At 43.4% G+C, this 15,623-nt stretch overlaps 1 long non-coding RNA gene across 1 annotated transcript; it reads left to right on the top strand.

Annotated features, from left to right (window-relative positions):
* Positions 1-4,399: 4,399 nt before the first annotated feature.
* Positions 4,400-9,106, top strand: LOC126529474 (uncharacterized). The gene is made up of 4 exons (XR_011889929.1): positions 4,400-4,554; positions 8,200-8,282; positions 8,440-8,523; positions 8,952-9,106. It is a non-coding gene; the product is annotated as an uncharacterized lncRNA (long non-coding RNA).
* Positions 9,107-15,623: the final 6,517 nt, after the last annotated feature.

The raw sequence follows: 15,623 nt of genomic DNA, 5'->3' as shown, positions 1-15,623 counted from the left end.
TGTACAAGAAAGGTTACTCTACAATAGATCACCTAGTTCGGCTAGAATTGACATTCGCAGAAAGCGACTATAGGTGCGGCCTTTTTGTACAAGCAATACTGTCTGTCTTCTTCAATCTAGAAAAGGCGTACGACACAACATGGAGGTTTGGTATTCTACGGAACTTAGCGAATTTAGGGATCCGCGGTAGAATGCTCAAATGTCTAGCCGATTCCATGTCCGACCAAACATTTCAAGTGCGTTTAGGAGCGGTGCTTACACGCGCGTTCATCTAGGAGAATGGTGCGCCACAGGCATGTGTATTAAGCAACACTGTTTGTGCTAAAAATGAACTCAGTCGGTAATGTAATTCCATCATCTGTAATGCACTCATTATATGTGGATGATCTACAAGTTGTGTGTCGTGCATCGAACTTGGCAACCTGCGAACGGCAAATTCAAGTTTAAACAAACTCACGCAGTGGGCGTCTGAAAATGGTTTTAGCTTCTGAACTGAAGAGCTATTAGTGTTGTCATTTCCTAAAAAAGAGGCCTACAACCAGATCCCATCATTACGCTACAGGAAGCCACACTACCTGTAAGACAAGAACACAAGTTTCCGGGTGCTCTGCTTGATAAAACGTTTCTCGCGCATATAAATAGCCTTGAAATTAAAGCGAACAATGCACTTAACATCATCAAAGTCCTGTCCCGGAAGCCTTGGGGCTCTCACCGTAAATTCCTTTGACCGTAAATGACCGCACTTTGGTACGTAGCATATTAGACTATGGTAGCATCATACATGGTTCAGCCAAACAGTATTACGTCCGACGACCTCATGCAGTTCATAACCTTGGACTACAACTCGCAAGTGGTGCTTACAGAACATCACCTGTCTATAGCTTATACATGGAATGTAATGAGCCTGCTTTACAGCATTGCAGAGTGCTACTATATTTTTCTTACATACTAAGAATCCAGTCCTCACCACAATACATAGGCTACAACATCGTCAAACAGTGCAACTCACGCTTACACTACACAAATAAACCAAACATCATTAAACTTCTGCTGTTTGATCCCAGCAAAGGTCGAGGGTTCGACTTCCGTCAAAGGTTGTGGGTTCAAGTGCCTAATTACCTTGCTTAAATTAAAAGCAAAGTTTTTGGGTCCGACTTCTATCGATGGTCTCGGGTTCGACCACCGAAGGTCGAGGGTTCGACTCCAAAAAATGGCCATGGGTTAGACTCCCGTCAATGGTGACGCCATCAATTATGATGCAATTGAATTTTGACGCCATAACCTAGGACGGTCAAAGTTTCCTCTGAGGAGCCGTTTAAGGCTTTCGCCCTAATGATTCATCAATCACTTATTCGATCCATCAATTATTAAATGAATGCATTCTGGCCCGCCTCCTTAACTGCCATGTATTGCGGTCGCGAGAAGATGATGCACTTCGTCGTCGTTCAATGAGGCTGGCGCGTCGTCTCGTGCGCGGTGAATTCGCAGCTGCTACCAGCTCCTACAAGCGAATGAATGAATTAATTATTGATTATTTAATTAATTATGACAAGAAGACGAGCGAAGCAGTAGCGACGATGGCGGCAGCTTGATTACGACGTAACAGATAAAGCGGGCGGATACGAACAGAGCAGACACGGCTTTCAGTTCATAATAAGTAGCGCCAATATCGCGCAAGACCTTAAAGTGACATACAGAGCTCATGCTGACAACATCCACAGATGCCTTCGCGTATTTGACGCAGATGGTAAATGATGTGTGCCTCCAAAGGTTGCGCGAAGCTAAGCATCTTTGCTGCGCAGGAGTCGTCTGGGCGCTGCTCTCGCCCATCGCTGCGCGCAACTCGTCGGCCGATCGAATAGCCCCGACTGCAAACCCTGCCAGACGCGTCATATGCTGAAACACTTGTGGGATCACCCAGCATATTTGACGCAAAGATGGACGCTGGACAGTTTCTTAGCCAGCGTCGGCAGAAACCAATGTTGGAGCGCGCTGTTCTTGGCCCACGACCTGACACTGCAAGGCAAAAAAAAATCGTTGAAGTTTCCGTATGACACGCGACTGTGCCAGAGGCTTCATTGAGACTGCTGTCTACCGTGAACACAAATCCATTTGTTCCCCTTTCTCGCATAGTCATTCATCATCAGAGGCAGGAATGTCGGCAAATAGCTATTCGATGCCGCTTGCCAGGGCCCCACCTTTTTGAAATATGAGCACAAGTTATTGGTTAAGAAGTGGCATAGCAAGGACTTTATGGAGCCTATAAATACCTATTTTAGACCTTTGTTCGTATCTATATGGCCTCTTTGGTTTTAGCAGCTAGAAATTCTTCTTGGGGGACGCTGTTCTTGCTTCGAAAGAACGTTCGTTTGCATATTTTCAGAATACCCAGCACCACGCTCTTGCTAGGTGGAAACGCACATTGCTATTTCACCTAGCACGTGAGCGCTTGCGTTACCAACGTTTGTGGTGCTTTCGAGGACCTCTCACTATCTGCCTGACTTGTGTCAGCAATCACAGAGAAAATTATTAGGAAAAAAAGTCTGTTTCCGCGGTAGTGGTAATAAACTTCATGACACTGTCGGCGGGGATTCGAGAAGCAAAGCAAAGCGTCTTGAGAAAGGCGTACTGTAGACTGCAACTTCGAAATGCTGTTGACTATAGATTGAACCACGTTAGAGCGCTGTGAAGGAATAGCTTACACAAAATGGTTGCTGCCTTCCAGACCTCATGAGTGTGCGATGGGTCAGTTTTACACAATGAAAAAAAAGCTATAAGTGTTTGATACATAAAAGGATTGTGGTTTGCGAACAGTTTATTGTGTCTATTTCAGCCCCGCCCATATCGCGGCGTGAGTGGGGATTTACGTGCCTGTTAGATGCACACCCAAAAACACGTATTTTTATTTCGTAATAAAAATCGCTCAGTATTCATCGCTATACTCGCACTCCCCTTCTATGCTTCTAAGTGCACTGTACCAGTCTAGGGCGTACCACCTGAGGCCGACGTCTCTGCCTTTCTTGTAAATAAAATCTACCTTTCCCTCTCGAAAAGCTTGAAGCTACCCCTTTCCCTTATATTGTGCGCTCTCGTACAAAAAAACGCAGAAGCAGCGCAAATCTACAAAAAAAAATACTTTGAACAAAACTAAACCTAAAGCTAACCAGAACTATAGTTCTGGTTAGTTTTACTATTACTACTATTATTATTACTACAATAGTTACTATTACAGATACGATTCTATAGCATCCCATATGTGTTTGCATTAATCTTAGAAGCTCAAGTCCGCTCGCGCGCGCAGTTAATGTCATGTGACCGCAAACGCTTCATATTAGCAGAGTTCTACTGTATATTTGCCTTCCAACAAAGTTCGTTGCTACCGTCATTCAGTGTTCCTGACCCTAAAGATTTTACTGCGTAATGACGCGTCCTTTTTCAAAAGGAGGCAAGAAAAGCACTGCGTAAGAGCAGTTGCCACGCCATCATTTACCATTTAGCTTCGTACGTTGCGGTGAAGGTTCAATGACGCATACCATGTTATTTTTGAATTACCGCGGAGCTACTGGCGACTGCTGCGCGAGCAGCTCTCTATTTTACTTATATATCTGGTCCTTACCATTAGAGCCTGACATTAAATCTTCACCAGCTTCATACGGCATGCGCTCCGTGGAAGTCCTCGCTGTATCTCTAGCAGTTCTTTTCGTCAACAGCGGTGCCATTGGAAAGAAACATAAAAGCACCAGGAATGCTAAACAAGTAGGTTTGCCTATTACTCTGGATACGTTTTGTGAGTGTCATTTTGTGAAAATGTACGTGTGTAGGCCCTGAGCTCCCCCCTAAAAGGTTCAGAATTCATTTTCATAGCTCTGCACACTGACAGTTCTGACCAATTTCCTTGCCAAACAGAGAGAGAGAGAGAGAAAGAAAACTAAACTTTCATTTTCCGAAACGGTAATCCGAGTCAGGATCCGGTTCACCCTAGGTGGGATGATTCCTTATTCCAAGAACCCTCTGGATTGGGCTGCCTCCTTGGCCCGGGCGACGAGACTGCGTTGGTAGTCCAGCTCGTCAACAACTGAAACATGGGAGGCCAAGCTTTCCTCTGATGCCGAACAGAGAAAGAAAAATTAAGCAAAATAACATTGCCACAGCCTGTTTCCCTCTCTGGTGACATCAAAAGCCTCTCCCTTCTTAAGGTGCGCACTTCACGTCTTCCTCTAAAGAAACGTGCGGTCAGGTTATTTTGCAGGGAATAATAAATTGTGGTTTATAAGTGACTATAGCTTTCTATTTCGCTCAGGTCACCCTTCGTTGGAGTTTCAGTTACTGCGATAGCATTTATAAAGAAATTGCCTAACATGTTTCTGATAATTAACGTGAATGATGGTTGCAGCTTCTCTCTGTGACAGGCGTGCCGAAGTTTGTGCTGTCACAGAAAACAAAAGGAGCAAATTTCCTCGGGTACACCGCCAGCTCGAGGTGTGTGACCATGGAATTGCTTGGAGGGAGCGGTGAATGTACCGTAGTTCTCGACCACTTCACTGACAACAAATGGTAAGTCAATATTGACGAAAGCATATATCCTGAATGTTATGATGTTTCGGCCAATTCCTTTTTTTAAAAAAAGTAATTTGTTAATACCCTGGTGACTCGGGCGTTTCCTGTGGGAGCTCTATTGACAGTGTGCACTCTACTGCACACCACTTCATGTATTACGGTGATCTTACATATTATTGTTTAAGCGTTAATTGTACTTTAATACATCTAAACCGGTTGTCCCAACTACACGTTGCCAATAAACAAAGAAATGGTGGAAGGCTTTACGCGAGCGGCAATCTTTGAATGTTGACGAGTGTTATCCGAGCACGTGGTGAACTTTCTTTTTTTTCACTGCATTCTGCAAAATTATTTCGCTATTTAAGTTTAATCAGGACATTTGTTTTGAACGTAACTACCAGGTCAACAAGACGTTAGTACAAAAGACACAGAGGATGCCCAGAAATGACCGCTAACGCTGTTTAAAGCTCCCTAAGCCACGTGTCATTTTGTTTTCAACGACAAAAAACAAAGGAAACGCGAACTTTCAAAAATACCACGTCGAAACGTGTCCGCGCGCCAGGGATTGCAGCACTCTTCACGCGCAACTCTCGTACAATGCCCCGTCCCAACCTCTCGCACTAAAAGCGAGCGGCTGTGCTCTTTCGTCGACGCATCAGTAGCTTTCGGCGCACATCTTCGTCTCTTGCTGAACGTGAAGCTCAGGTTTTCAGCGTGCGACAAACGCACGGCGTAACAGATGGCGAAGATTACGTCTGTAACTACTGCTATCAACGGAGCATGGACACATTGCCACGTGGTATATATATATATATATATATATATATATATATATATATATATATATATATATATATATATATATATATATATATATATATATATATATATATATATATATATATATATATCCTTTTTAATTTAGGGGGCATTCATTACTCATCGGGGAAAAGTGACCACACATGCACTAACTTACTTTAAATGCTGTTATCAGCCATTCCACAAGATACTCCCCAACTTTTGCATTGGTACCTTATCGACTACGTAAGTTATTAAAAGTGGGCTAATGAAGCTTGAAAACGTAATTACTGTTGAAAAATTTTAAAGTGCTATTGACTAACATGAAAACGCCATCTACGTACACTGATTGCCATTCGCGTAAAGCGCTCGGTTTTGTTTTTGTTTTTTTAGTTATTGGTCATATTTAGTTGGGAGAGCTGGTATATAATACATGGTTCTTTCGACTGTCATGGGATGGACAGTTCAAATTAACTGCTCCTCGTGTTCATATCTATATTGAACATGTTTTATTTAAGAAATGCGAGTCGTAACTTAGCAGCCATCCCCTTTCGCATCTACCTAGACGAACTTGTTATGAAAAGGAGGTCGCAATTATGTATTAACAATACAACGCCTTTCTGTGCCTTGAAACTCTCCGCGCTATCAGTCAGACCTCCACACAAGCATGTGTCTTTCGCATTGTTGTGGTTGACAGCCATATTTGCCAAATATGTGACTGTGATGAAGCCATTTAAGCTGTGGTATCTGTGACTGTGCCCGGGCTTTTTCAAGGACAGAGGTTGCTCCCCCCATGACATCTTTGGCGTCTGTCCGCTTTCCGGACGCAGAGTTCTAGGTTCCTACATCCTCCACAGCCGCCTACTCACTCGGCTTTAAAAGCACTCTTTGTTTCGCTAAAGACAACTGGCTAATGTAGGAGACTGCCACCACTTTTCTGGCCTAACCTTACCCTTTATGGATATACTAACACGGCGGAAAAGCAAAAAAAAAGAAGAAAGCATGGGCGAATAGCTAAAGCACGGCGCTAACTTTCACCAAATGATTTAACCCGGGAAGAGCACAAATATATTTCTTGTGCCATCAAGCAAGAAAGCAAAACTTAAAAAGACAGCTGGACGTCAAGCTATACATTTAAGGACTGGCGCCATCTACTCCGAGATGCCGTAATTGTTTAAATGAGAGCGTAACTGATGCTACCACGTTCAAGTAGAATTTAGGATTTGCGTTAGATATCCAGATACATCTGAGCATATCCGGTTAGGTGTATGTCCTAAGAACAATTATTTGTAGTGCATTTTAATGGCCATTTCTCTTTAATTATATCCGACCTAGCACAAGTTGTGTTTTCCTTACAGATTTCTATAACTATCTCGATTGGTGGCGGAAAGTGAAAATTATTGGCCCACATGGACTTTGTTTCTTACTTTTTCATGATTAGACTCGTGCAACGAACATTTCTACAGACGAACGCGCTTGTGCCTTGAAGTAATGAAGCTGTTTCACTCCGCTGATTTGAAATTTCAAGACGCTCGAGAGGAAATCAGCAGACGGCAGTTCATAGTGCCAGTGCCATATCGGTCACATGTCTCACAAGTTCGTCGAACTCAATCACGACGTTTGTAGGACAACGGCTGCCAGCCGCCAAAGCAGCAGAACCTACAAGACGACACAATGCCTGCGCGTTTTCAGGAGTGACGTCAAGTGACGTCATGCAGGCCACACAGTTTAGTGCGGGACGAGGGCGGAGCTAAAGGTAGTCCTTGTCTTCTTTCCAATGCGCCGTATTCAGCGGGCTTGCGGTGGCATTTAGCCTTATCAGCTAACGTCATAGAGTATGCAGGCCTGTTCTCGACTGAGTCCCCAATATCCACGGGTAAACATCTCGAAAAAAACTCGAAACGACTTGCGCGTGTGTACGTTTACTACTTGGCGTCCCAACTATTATGCACCAAGTTTTAAGGAAACGCGGATTACTTTGCGCGAATAAGACTAAGTCCACGTTGTTTGCACTCTTGCTGAGAAACCTGGCATCCAGTTATTTATTTCAAAGTAATCATCTAACTTGTTTAATTGCCGTTCCAATTGTTAAGATGCCAACGAGGCACTTGTAAAGAATCGTAAGTCACCTCAAAATGTCGCGTTTCAAGCGAGGTACACATTGCGCGGTGGTCACTTTTCCTGTCAAACAGAGTAAGCCTGCGAAATTTGAAAAATTCACCACGTGACATCACTCCTGTGCGCAGGCGACGTCAGCACCGTCAAACAGTGAGAAAGCAAGCTGTACATCTCAGGCTCGCCATTCAAGGCAGTGACATTTCCTTGATCTCGATGCGCAATGACCGCCAGGAGCTGTTCGCGCATTGCGCCAAGAACACCCATGCTGTCATAGCCACCGCTCGGCCAAGTAACGGATGAGCATCTTGATTTCCGACTGAGGCTGTCTGATAGCGCTGTTATCCGGTGCGAACAGGTACGCAATCACGTGGTATATGTATCCGTATATTGAGAGCTTCCTTGATTTGCTGGAAAAAAGCAAACACGCGACGTGTGCCTTGCAGAAAACGCGACGTCTTGCTTCTCATTAAATTCTCTACGACCGCGTAATATGCATCTTCACAAATAAAGAACATTTAAGAGATAAATAATTACTTTTAGTTAAACAATTAGATGTGAGGAATTACAAGATTACCGCCGGTTTCTGAAGAATAACCTAAACAAGATGCATTTGGTCTTATTCGGGTAAAATAACACGTGTATTTTTTTTAATTCGGTACATGATGCCTGAAAGGCCACGTATACAAAATTTTACACTATCCTCATGCATTGTGAATCTTTCTAAAGGCTTACAGATGTACTTTACGCAACGACGTCCCGCTCTGTAATCAACTTCACAGCCATAGATTTTGACAATGGTACACACTCTGGTGAGTAGACGAATTTTCATTTGAAGCCAACTTAGGCACTGCTGCTTTGTATTAAAATCACACTTAGTTAAATTAGGCGCAAAATTACTGTTGCTGAAACTTCACGAAATGTGAAAAAAAAAGTCAACGTTCAGTTCTCCCTTACCTTCTTATACAGTTCCAGCATCACCACTTTACCGACTTATCTATACTGATTACACTACCTGCTTCCTTGTGATGGGTAGGCAGTCAAGCAGACAAGGTAAGCTGCCCCCCCCCCTACACCTTAATTTAATTACTAAATTATTCTTTTTTTATCTTAGACGCTGCAATCTAGGTATTTCGGGACACTAAATTGTGTACTGAATTATTTCTTAATCTTGAATGGCGTATTTAAGTAATTTAGGGAAGTTAAGCAGCACCTTGTATGAACGAAGCATCTTTAATCACTGCTAGAATTCGTTCGGAAGCCGGAGCTTCGGAAATGCCGACAACGTTCCCTGGACGAAGAAGAGAGACGCTTTTAGCAGCTTTATAGAATTTGACAGCGCTACAAAAGACCTTTAGAACGCAATGGCGGCACTTAATTTCTAGAGCCTCATTGAACGAAGCAAAAGCTACGGGAAGCCAATTTTTCATTTCTTTTTACGCTATTGCCTTCTGTTTCTTCACTTTCACTGTTCTTTTCAGAATGCTTCTTGTGGTCAAAGGCAGAACCTTCTACGCTGCATCGCAAAATGCCTACCGCATGCGACTTCACATATCAATCAAAATGCCGTGGCAAAAAGGAAGACGCTTCTACAAATGATTGTCGGAACACAGGAAAATAAATGCGTTTCATTTTTCTCGATTCGCCTTACAGTGTTGCCTAGTCGGTCAATTTTGCGGATTTTTATAGGTAATTACCGAGGACAGGCCGATAGCGTGTCCAAACAAGTTCTATTCCACCACTCAAAAAAGAAAGCCTCAGTTTCGCCCGAAAGGCGAAGCATTCATAGCGATAACAAGATATCAGACAACTACTCGAAGCAATTTAGTAGTTTCATAGGCAGTTGAATTACAGGAACATAACACTCGCTTACTAATTAATTTACCAATCTCGGTGTGACGCGCTTACGGGCAAACGTGAACATGCCTGCCTCGGCGAACACGAACACTCGATGTCAGAACGCTGGCGTCGTGAAGAGTGGTGAGAGAATTCGTGCTGCTACCCGTTTCCACGCGAACTAGCGGCACGAGAACGCACGCACGCACAGCCATCTCGGCTCGTCCAAACTTTGCACCCACCGCACATTGCCTTCATAACAGGACGCGCGCGGCTGCACTAAAAGAGGAAACGGCCGTTTTGCATTCCCGCACGTCTCTGCCGAATTTTTTTAGTAAATATGCCTAATGGCTAATCCCCCAAACAATAAAAAATCGGACTCAGACCGACGCAGAAGTGTTTACATGATTTCGCGTACCAGTGCCTACGGGTCCAAATCGCTGTGGCGGCCCCTGGCGATGCGAGAGAGTACACAACGAGTCGCGTTAATCGAATCTAACTGGGAAACGCCGACCCAACCCGTCCGTGTTCACGTTACCGTTGCATGCGGATCGGGCTGAGTCTACCCGTAGCGTGCAATCCAGCTGGCGCAGCCCGACGGGACGCTCGCTCGACCTAAACGGCTATAGCACTCACATGCACAGGACACCAAAATCGCTGCCCGTCAAGTCGATTTCACCCGTTTCTATCGGATTCACGCAAACGCCCTTAATGGGGCCGAGTGAGCCTGCCATAATTAGAGACGCGACCAACTTTCTGAGGCATTGCTTCCGGCATGAATGCCTAAACATATGGGAAAATTGCAATTCCAAACACTAGAGCTTGGACAACGCACTTGGTAGCGTGGAGGGTACACTTTGGCTGCACTCTCCATGTTTCATTGAAACTCATCGTCATCACCACCATCAGCCTATTTTATGTCCACTGCAGGACGAAGGCCTCTCCCCGCGATCTCTAATTACCCCTGTCCTGCACCAACCAATTCCAACTAGTACCTGTGAATTTAATCATTTCATCGCCCCGCTTAGCCTTCTGCCGTCCTTGACTGCGTTTCCCTTATCTTGGTACCCATTCTGTAACCTTAATCGTCCGTCGGTTATCTAACCTACGCAATACATGGCCTTCCCAGCTCCATTTCTTTCTCTTGATGTTAATTAGAATACCGGCTATACCCGTTTGCTCTCTGGTCCAAACCGCTCTCTTTCTGTCTCTTAACGTTATGCCTAGTAATCTTCGTTCCATCGCTCTTTGCGCTGTCCTTAACTTGTTCTCAAGCTTCTTTGTCAGTCTCCAAGTCTCTGCCCCGTATGTCAGCACTGGTAAAATGCACTGATTGTACACCTTCCTTTTCAATGATAATGGTAAGCTTCCAGTCAGCACCTAACAATGTCTGCCGTACGCGATCCAACCCATTTTTATTTTTCTATGAAATTCCTTCTCATGATCAGGGTTCCCTGTGATTAGTTGACCTAAGTAGACGTACTCCTTTACAGACGCAAGAGGCTGGCTGGCTATCCTGAACTCTTGTTCCCTTGCCCGGCTATTCATCATTATCTTAGTCTTCCGCATATTAATCTTCAACCCCACTCTTGCACTCTCTCTGTTAAGGTCCTCAATCATTTGTCGCAACTCGTCTGCAATATTGCTGAATAGAACAATGTCATCGGCAAACCGAAGGTTGCTGAGATATTCGCCGTCGATGCTTACTCTAAGCCTTCCCAGTTTAGTAGCTTGAATACTTCTTCCAAGCGTGCAGTGAATAGCATTGGAGAGATTGTGCCTACTTGTCGGACCCCTTTCTTTATAGGTACCTTCCTACTTTTCGTGTGCAGAATTAAGGTAGCTGTGGAATATCTCTATAGTTTCCACGACATTTACGTAGGCCGTCTGTACTCCTTGATTACGTAATACCTTTATGACTGCTGGTATCTCTACTGAATCAAATGCCTTTTTGTAATCTATAAAAGCCATACAGAGAGTCTGATTGTACTCTGAGAATTTCTCGATAAACTGATTAATGACATGGATGTGATACATTGCCGAGTATCCCTTCCTGAAGCCAGTCTGTTTCCTTGGTTGACTAAAGTCCAGTGTTGCCCTTATTCTATTGCAAACTATCTTGGTGAATATTTTATATAATCCTGGGAGTAAGCTAATGGGCCTACAATTTTTCTATTCTTTAACGTCTCCCCTTTTGTGGATTAGTATAATGTTTGCATGCTTCCAGTTTTCTGGGACTGTTGGAGTCGATAGACACTTCGTATAGAGAGCCGCCAGTTTTCCAAGCATTATGTCTCCTCTATCTTTGATTAAATCGACTGTTCTTCTATCTTCTTCGGCCGCTCTTCCCCGTTTCATTTCTTGCAAGCTGATTCTGACCTCATCGGTAGGTATAGGAGTTTCTGTATCCTGTTCATTAGTGTTTCGAATGGAGGTATCCTGACCCCTCTTGGTACTGTACAGGTCAGTATCTAATTCTTTCGCTGCTTTTACTATACCTTCGAGATTGCTGATGATATTATTCAGCTTATTTTTCAGTGCACACATCTTGGTTTATCCTATGCCGAGTTTCCTTCGCACGGATTTCAGGCTGCGTCCATTTTTGGACGCAGCCTGATCTCATAAACACGCAAGAAATTATATACAAGTGGCAGCCTACTCTACCTTTAACTTTCGCAAATTGCTATTAATAACTGTTAATAAGTCTGGGAAACCGAGCGGCTGGATTTTTAATAACCACAAAATAGAGCGCAGGCCATAAAGACAGGGAAAATAAAAAAGAAACGCAGTCAGTTTAAAAAATTGATTGTATAAGCAGTCACAACTGCGGATTCCTTTACCTTCGCTTTCTTTACTGGGTACAAGATTTAGGATTTTTTTTTTTTCAAAATGTTCTTAAAGGCCTTAACTCATACAACCTTAGAGCAAGGCTCGCTTCATATGTGCAACCTTATGATTTTCCAATTAGTCATACACGTATCCGCCACATGACTCGGTCATGTTGACGAACTTGGCATATTTCGCAGGCAATAAAGAAGAAGACCATGTAGCACATTCCGGCAATTCCGCCGGGAGATCGGGACAGAAATAACAACCCGACAAAACAGGCTATATGTCGGCACAGCCATAAAACTCTCACCAAGAGAGCCCACTACGTACATCAGGCTTGCTTTAGAACGCGAAGCTTTTACTGCGCACATGGAGCTCATTAGCCAACCGGATAGCGGTAAATCACTGAAGCAGCATTGAAATTTGAACTTCCACCTCTATTGTCACTCTTTCGCCTGTAAACATGTTTCTGTATTTCCTTTTTTTTTCTTTCTTTTTTTTCTGGAACGAACACGCAGAAATAGAACACGGATCCGGGTACGGCCAAATATTTCCCGAGTAGTTTCCCTATTTTAGGGCCATTTAATTTCCTCCAAAGCGAAAGATTTACGGCGAAAACATTGTCATATACAGCAGTGGGTTCGCTTTTCCTGTGCCGCTAACATCTGCGCGGGAGGATCGTGATCTCTGGGTGGCTGTACGCTCCCGTCGCACTGATTCATGCCATCTGCATTGTTCAAATTAGTGTGTGTGTGTGTGTGTGTGTGTTTTTTTGCGAGTCATCACTAATGCAGGATCGTGCGCAGGGAAAGCGCGTAGAATAGCAGTACTGTCTACTTTGAGTGGAACACGGCGACTTTTGGCTTAGAAAGAAAAATATATAATATATTACAGTACCGGTATAAGCATGACAGTGCAATTGATCACCTAGCCACGTTTCAGTAGTTTGCGCTAAAAAAATATTAACAAACGTAACTAAAGATCGAACGGCGACGGTTTAAACTGATGTTCACATTACGAGCTTTCTGAATTTTCTTTTTTATTCAAGTGTGCAAGCTGGGAAAATGTTCGAAAAGGGCGGAATACGAATTTTCGGAAAACATTGGCTTCGAAATGTTCTCCCGCGTGCCCAACGCAATTTTCCTTTCTTTTTCTTTTTTTTTTTCTTAAAATAGAAAACGAGCGTTTCCGAGCAAATGCGTCGAAATGACTATTTATTTATTTATTTATTTATTTATTTATTTATTTATTTATTTATTTATTTATTTATTTACTTATTTATTTATTTACTAACCCTGAGAGTAAGTATACATCATAAAGGGGAGAGGCTACATAAAGGAAGTAAAAAATTATATACAGAAAAGGGACAGTATAAGTAACAATGAAAAATTATACTAGCTCACTAATTTACACATCATAATAAACAAAAAAAAAGAATAGTGGTAGTTCACCACAGAAATCTGATCATACAGTTTTCAATAGACAAGTTAAGAATGATAGGTGAATACATACATAGTTGATCTGCAGATATAGTATTTATACAATAAACAAGTCACATGATATATTAACCGCAAGTTTCATGATTTAGATGTCCAAAATCAAGAAAGGGGCTGACAGATGGAATAGCACACTGTGGTATAAAGTTTGTAAACAGGGATAAGGTGCCTCAGAAAGGTTGGCCAATGTTTCTATAGGAGGACCTATCTTCGTCAAAGGCGGCCTCGTCATCCTCGGCGTGTTAGTTTTCAAGGGTTAGTGCAGTGACGTCACGTGCGGGCGATGGTTATAAAGGGAGAGACTTCAGAGGTAATGAGTCGCCTGACGTCTGTGAGCTTCGTTCCCAAGACGTGGGGACAAGAGCGGGACACTGGGAGCGGGGAGAAAAGAAAAGAAAGAAAGAAAAACCGGGTGACACCCCAAGACGAAAAAAAAATTATAAAGAAAGAGGGGGGCATGGGAAGGCGTTGGGGAAGCGAGAGGTTAGGGCGCATTCGCGGGTGTCGTTGGCGGATTGTTCTTGTGGCATTTGAAGAGCCAATCAGGCAGTCAGTGCGCGAGTAACACAATAAAGACCTCCCCCCCCCAAAAAAAAAAGAAAACATGAGTTGAAAGAGTGACTTGAGTAGCACAGCAGCAATACGTCGAGTAATATTGAGGTAGTTAAGATGGCGACAAGGAGCCTGCGGTGCAATGTAGGGGGTGACTGAAAGGCAGCGGCATGGTCTTTCAAGGGGCATTAACCCCGTCACTCAACGTAGGTGTCGTTACGGCGGCATCCAGAAATGGCAATACTCTGAGTTGAGGCGCCGAAAAAGGCATATTGACGTCTAACACTTTGGAATGTGTTGGAGAGGGTGTTTCAAAATATATATAAGAAAAGGGAAAGAGAGGGGGGAACCGAAACCTGAATAACAAATAGGAGGGTGACGTGCGCAGAAGCGGGCGGGAGCAAGTATACATGGGAAGGGTGGTCATACAGTTCATATAAACGTAAAAAGCTGAAAGAGTATATTGAATAGAGTAGTAGGCAGGAAAAAATTTTCGAAATGGAAGAGTAGGTGAGGTTAAGAATTGAGGTTAGCTGGTGGCATAATGTGTTTTGTGTCTTGGTTGATATGAGAATTTGAGATTTACGTTACCGCTTTTAAAGATTCTAAGTTGCCACGTGCCAAATTAATTCCCGTCGGCTGCAGAAAATTAAACATGTGTATTAGGTATGATTCCGTATATTTCCTTTCGCGAGGTGAATGGAAATTTGTTTGTAGTATCTAGAGCCTTGCTTTGTTAAATATATGACCATGTTCATTAAAGTGGCTGGCTACTGCTTTCGGTAAATTGTGTTTTGTGTCCGCGCGGTGACCGTTGAGTCTTGTATGAATTTGTTGTCCAGTCTCACCTATGTATTGTTTGCTACAAGCGGCACATTCTAGACAGTAGACTACGTTGCTTGATGTGCAGGTGAAAGCCGAAGTTACCTTGTGTGCGTAATTCGACGCTGTACTTCTTACTGTAGTATTAGATTGAATATGTTTGCATGTAGAGCACCTGGGGAGGCCACAGGGAGTGGTCTTTACTTTCTACTTACTAGGACCTTACTTTCTCAACAGGGCGTTTAGGGGAATATATAAAACATAATAAATACATTAGATGGAATCCAACATTGCACTTCCCAACCGACTACTTCGACTCGAAACAACAGAAATATTCGACTCATATTCGAAACCACGAATATTCGCGCACCTGCAGTAGTCAACATTTTTGCGAGCGCGGTCCACGCATAGCGCTAAGCTGTCACCACAAGCGGAAAAACGAGTGATACAAAAAAAAAAGGCGAGAGGGGGGGGGGGGGGGGGGTTGAGGGGCATGTTGCCTCTCGGATGATCACAGCCTTTAGGCGCACACCACCTCTTTTCATTTGTTTTAGAATTTCGTAGACGCTTTGTAACACTGCCTTCTTTTTTTTGCACGCGCTTTAGTTTTTGAACATG

The sequence above is a fragment of the Dermacentor andersoni genome, chromosome 8 (genome assembly GCF_023375885.2).
Source record: "Dermacentor andersoni chromosome 8, qqDerAnde1_hic_scaffold, whole genome shotgun sequence".
NCBI classification, from domain to species: Eukaryota; Metazoa; Arthropoda; class Arachnida; order Ixodida; family Ixodidae; genus Dermacentor; species Dermacentor andersoni.
Note: the sequence above shows the minus strand (reverse complement) of the source record. Positions and strands in the feature narration are given on the sequence as shown.